Source organism: Eublepharis macularius, chromosome 3 (genome assembly GCF_028583425.1).
Source record: "Eublepharis macularius isolate TG4126 chromosome 3, MPM_Emac_v1.0, whole genome shotgun sequence".
Lineage (NCBI taxonomy): Eukaryota > Metazoa > Chordata > Lepidosauria > Squamata > Eublepharidae > Eublepharis > Eublepharis macularius.
Window position 1 is genome coordinate 138,016,914 of NC_072792.1, and position 5,479 is coordinate 138,022,392.

Here is a 5,479-nt window from a genome sequence, read left to right on the forward strand (position 1 = left end):
CTCTCATTTCCTCTAACGGATCCTCGTAGTGGGCTCGTAGCGCATCTACTAGCCCTTGGAGAGTATTTAACTCGGGGGGCCCCTATATCATAAAGACCTACATACATGCCTTTCCTTGTAGACGAGATCCTAAGTGTTCGATTTGGCTGGCTTCGTCTCCGAACAAATGCCCCCAACGGTTAAAGAATTGTAGCGCTTGAACTAGGAAGAACCCTAGTTTGGAGGGATCCCCATCAAACGTGGCTTCCAGTTTCACCCACCCCATTGGCAGTTCCGGGGCTCGGGCGACTGGTGCCGGTTGAGGGTAATAGTCAATTGGTGCCGGTTGGGGCTGTGGCGGAGGATAATGGGGCCCCGGTTGAGGTTGCGGAGGGTAATGGGGCCCCGGTTGAGGTTGCAATGGGGGAGGCCCCCTTGGCACTGGTTGTAGAGGTGGAGGGGGTCCTCTAGGTCCTGGCTGTAGTGGTGGAGGAGGTCCTCTAGGCGTCAGCTGTCTCGGCAGCGGACCCCTTGGAGTTGGAAGTCGCTGTGGAGGAGGTAATCGAGGAGTTCCCCCAGGTATTGGCTGAATGGGCAGAGGAGTTATCCTCGGCCCCAGCGTCAGGGTGTGCCGAGGAGTGGTGCCTCTTGGTATCGGAGCCACGAGTCTCGGCAAAAATGGTCATTCTCCCGTCCGGTTTATCGGTACTATTTGCAGCGGGACTGTTATTGGTGTGTCGAGTGGTGGCCCTTGAGGCTGATTCGTGGTTGGCGTGAGTATCGGGGTCCCTCGAGGTGGATGCTGCGGAGTACCCCCAGACTGGGATGAGGTTGTAGGAGGCTCCTCCAGGGGTTGTTCCTCTACTTTATCGTCCTCACACTCTTTTTCTTCTTCTCCTTCTCCTTCTTCTTCTTCCTCTTCTTCTTCTTGACTCGGAATAGGATTGGGTGGCTGTTCATTTGGATCATCAGGGGTTGGAGGCGGTGGGTTGGTGTCCGCCGTCTCTGCCTGAGGAATGATTTTCTGCAGAGTGGCCGGACTTTGACTAATAGTCTGCGAATCTGCAGGGACTGCTTGATTCCCTTCTGTTCCCCCAACCACTAAAATGGAGAGTAAGTGGACGGCATGGGCCAAACTTTCTTCCATGCTCGTCAGTCTCTCTTCTAAAACTCGCACCCGGCTCGAGTCTTCTATGGTGGTTTCAGTTCCCGCGGCCTGGTTGGGATTTCCCCCGGGTTCTTGCGGGGCCTCACCGTATTCCGTATAGTAATCTGCACAGGTTGCTCCGGGCCAAGGTTTTATCTCTCCCATGCCTTGGGTCCCTGCACCTTGCTCTTCTTGCGATCTTCCCGCCAGGATTCCTTTCGCTAATCCTGTAACCGCTGAAATTCCAGCATCCACAGCTATGGTTCGGCTTTGTAATTGTATCCACGCATGTTCATTCGAATCTTGCTGCCCCGTCCACAGAACGACCTCTGCATAATCCCAACTCATCACATCGCGGCGCGACGTTTCCCAAGTGTGGGTACTCTCCGAGGCTCTTCGATCCCATTCCAGCTGGTCAGACTCTTGATTCCAATAATACCAAGGTTGACTACTGGAGTGCTCTGCAATCACCTCGAGGCTCCGTCGGCCTTCCATCGGGGCTTGCATGTACACCGTGCTTGCTCTCCTCTCCCTCGCGTCCCTTGGCCTCGATCCCCACTGCGTTGGCGTCGGCAAGGAAATCAGCGGGTCAGCGGCTGCTGTAGGCCGGGTATCTGTCCTACTGGGCGTGAGGGTGTAGATTGTAGTAACAGAGGACCCTGTTCCTCTTTGAACGGGTCCTTGAGGTTCCAGTCCTTGAGAGCCGGGGGAGGCATATGGATCGAACAAAGGGTCCCTGTCGGGTACAGCTTTGGAATCCGTCTTCTCCGGCTTAGGCATTGGAAAATGTGATTCGTAACAAAATGTCAGATCTGTGGCTAAATAATAATTGTAATCCAGTCTAACTTCTGCAATCAGACAAGAGTCCGTTGTTTCCAAAAGAGATTTACTGAAAAAGCAATCATTATAGTCCACTGGCCCAGAAGCAATATCTGGGTTGGTACAGGTGTATTGTTACAAATGACAGGCAAAGCATGAGGTACAAAGTATCAGATCCCAGCAGACCCAACCTCCCCCCATAGTTCTCAAAACAATCTCTTTGAAGCTGAGAAAGTGAAAGTTTCCCAAGGCTGGAAAAGCGATAGCCAAAACAATCCTCTTCTGTGAGATAGTTGCTTGGAACATCTTGGCACCTGTGAATAAAGCACTTAGAGTACTGAAAGAATTAATATGGAGTCTCTTTAGTTATATGCTCAGAAATAACATTCTAACTCTGACAGGCACAAGGAGTGGTGAACAAAGTTGCTCCCACACTGAGCTCTGCCCAGCGTTTCCCTTATAAGGTCAGGGCGGCATAAGAGGGCCAGGTGTTTCTCCTTCGCTTGATTGCCCCGCCTCATCTTTGGCAGTCAGCTCCGACCATCCCTGCACTTGCAGGCGTGTGCTCCTCCTCCATTCCCACACCGCCTCTCTTGCTCGAGCCTTCCGCCTTGCTGCTGGCTCGCAAGGCTTGATTCTCTGAGGCGCTGTTTTCCTCTCCTCTCTGCACACCCCCTCACCTCCACTATCCTGCACTGAGGGGCCGGGTTGCTGGTCGCCATTGGGTGCTTCAGGGGCTGTGGGTGAGTTTCCCGCTGGCTCTTCCAGCCCCTCGGAGGAGGAGAAGGAATTGTCTGCAGGAAAAGAGCCCAGCTGTCGCGGGTCTCCGACAGAGCCTGTTCAAAAGGGGCATGAGAGGGACCTGCAGGTCTGGGCCCCTCGCTCGTCCCTTCTGATGACAGGCAGCCCCTCTTGACCTGCCTACACCTCTCCCATGCACAGACGGTATCTCTGGCTTGGGTGAGGTTCCCATCCTGCTAGGTAAAAGTGCCCTTAATGTGTAGATTGCACATGGTCGCCAACATGTATGACTCCTGTGTGAGAGGCATTAGCCTGGCAGCTATGCTCCGCTGCAGCCTTCTCACCAGCACGTGCACCGCTGGAACAGTGTTAGCACGAGGTGCATCTGGGTCCACAAAGGGGGCCAGAGACCTCTGGAGCGTGTGCACCAGAGGAATGACCAGACCCAGGGTCACCATGTCAGACGAGACTACTACAGTGAAGACCTTGAAGGGCTTCAGGACCTCCACTGTCTGGGATATGGTGATCCAATCCTCCTGGCTGAACTCACCCACCTGACTTGCAACATTGCTCTCTGAGAGCCACACCTCAAGTGTGGCTTGAGGCCTTGTGAACCCTCTTCCTGTCACCAGAAGCCAGGCTGGTGAATGGCAGCAGTGCAGGGGAGGGCCTCCTCCACTCAGATGGGGGATAGCCACAGCACTCCCCTCCCCCTCTAGACTTCCCTCTAGCCTTTCCCCCAGTGTCCCTCTCAGCTTCCCTATCAGCAATTCTTTCCCCTCCTTGAACCTACACTAACTACCTGTTGAGTTTTTAAGAAAGAAACTAAAATTAATTTACAACTCAGTTTCAGAACCTACCTACCTGTTTCTAAATCTGTGTTTCTTGTGGCTCTATTACTAATGGAAATGGTCAATTAAATAACTTTTTAAACAGCCCTATTTATGTTTGGGAACCTAAACCTTTTCACCAGCTATGCCAGACAGGGATCTGAAGAGGCAGCTGAATGCCTCTTCAGGAATCGAGCTGGCCCTAAACCCCAATATAAAGGAAAGCCTATTAGAAAAAAAGTGCCCAGCCTGGCTCCAAGGGGTGCCAGAGATGGGCAGGAAAACCCTACTTAAGGAGGCACTAATGGGCAGCTTATTTACATGAATATATTTATACTTTGAACAGAACCTGACTCTAACTCTTCCTACTGAATCCTATTTAATGGGGAGAACTACCCTTGGTTCCCTATCCACGGAAATCTTTAGTAAAAGGCGAAAGATTTATGCAGTCTGAAGAGAAACCAGAGTATGGTTGGTTCCCTATCAATTTTGTTCAGAGGGCAAATATTACAATGAGAGAAGCCTACCACTAGCCTACCTAACTCAAGTCCACTGTTTAATCAAAACTTATTTCTTTTACCAAACTCACCAAACACTGCTGTAACTGCACAACCAACAAACAGAACAACAGTAGCAATTAGCAAACAACAAACCTGAACTTTTAAACACCAACTATAAGGAACAGCAACTCAAACAACAACTGTAAAATCTGCAAAAGAACAACTAGCAACAGTAAAAACCACCTAAACCCCCAAGCCAGCCCCCTCTGAACCCCAAGTCCCCTACACACACACACTTTGCACACACACACAGCAAAGAAGCAATAATCAAATTAAATCCAAATTAAAAACTCAGGCCCAACCACTTAAACACAGCAATTTAATCCAGAGTCCCCAAGCAAGCCCCCTTTTAATCAAACATGCACAACTCCAACAGAGATACACACACACAGAGCAAAGAAGCAATAACCAAATTAAATTGAAATTAAAAACTCAGGCCAAAATACTTAAACACACAGAAAATAAAATCAGAACCCACAAGCAAGCCCCCACCTGAACCCTACCTACAACTTACACACACACTCACACACACTTATAAACAATACCAGTTCCCTCCACCACCACCCCCAAAACACCTGGAACAGAACTCAAACACCCAACACTAAACTTTTAAACCAACTCAAACCAAGAACAGTTTCCCCACCACCACCACCAGCTAGAACAGAAGTCAAAGCCCCAACAGTGAACTTTACAAGCAAATCAAAGCAGAAACAGTCCCCTCCCCCCCAAAAAACAGCTGGAACACAACTCAAACCCCCAACAGTGAACTTTACAAGCAAATCAAAGCAGGAACAGTTCCCTCCCCCCAAAAACAGCTGGAACACAACTCAAACCCCCAACAGTGAACTTTACAAGCAAATCAAAGAAGGAATAGTTCCCTACCCCAAAAAACAGCTGGAACACAACTCAAACCCCCAACAGTGAACTTTACAAGCAAATCAAAGCAGAAACAGTCCCCCCCAAAAACAGCTGAAACACAACTCAAACCCCCAACAGTGAACTTTACAAGCAAATCAAAGAAGGAACAGTTCCCTCCCCCCAAAAACAGCTGGAACACAACTCAAACACCCAACAATAAAATTTAAAACCAATTTAAACAAGGAACAGTCCCCCCTCACCAAAAACAGTAAAAAAAAACCCCTCAAACCCACAACATAGCAAACTTTTATAACAATTTAAACAGGAACAATTCCCCCCCCAACCAAAAGCAGAAATAAAACCTCAAACTCCCAACAGCAAACTTTTGAAATGCAGTCAACAGAAATAGTTCCCCCCCATCAAGCCCCTAACCCTTTAAACTTTTGACCCCCCTCAAACATCTAATTGAAAATAAAAGCCCTGACTAAACTATAAAGTTTAACCCTTTAAACCAAAACCAGCCTCCCGCCCAACAAATGCCCCAG

At 49.4% G+C, this 5,479-nt stretch overlaps 1 non-coding gene across 1 annotated transcript; it reads right to left on the reverse strand.

The window, feature by feature from the left end:
• Positions 1-3,873: 3,873 nt before the first annotated feature.
• On the reverse strand, positions 3,874-3,986 carry LOC129326814 (U5 spliceosomal RNA). Its single transcript, XR_008596738.1, has one exon. It is a non-coding gene; the product is annotated as a U5 spliceosomal RNA (small nuclear RNA).
• Between the last annotated feature and the right edge of the window lie 1,493 nt (positions 3,987-5,479).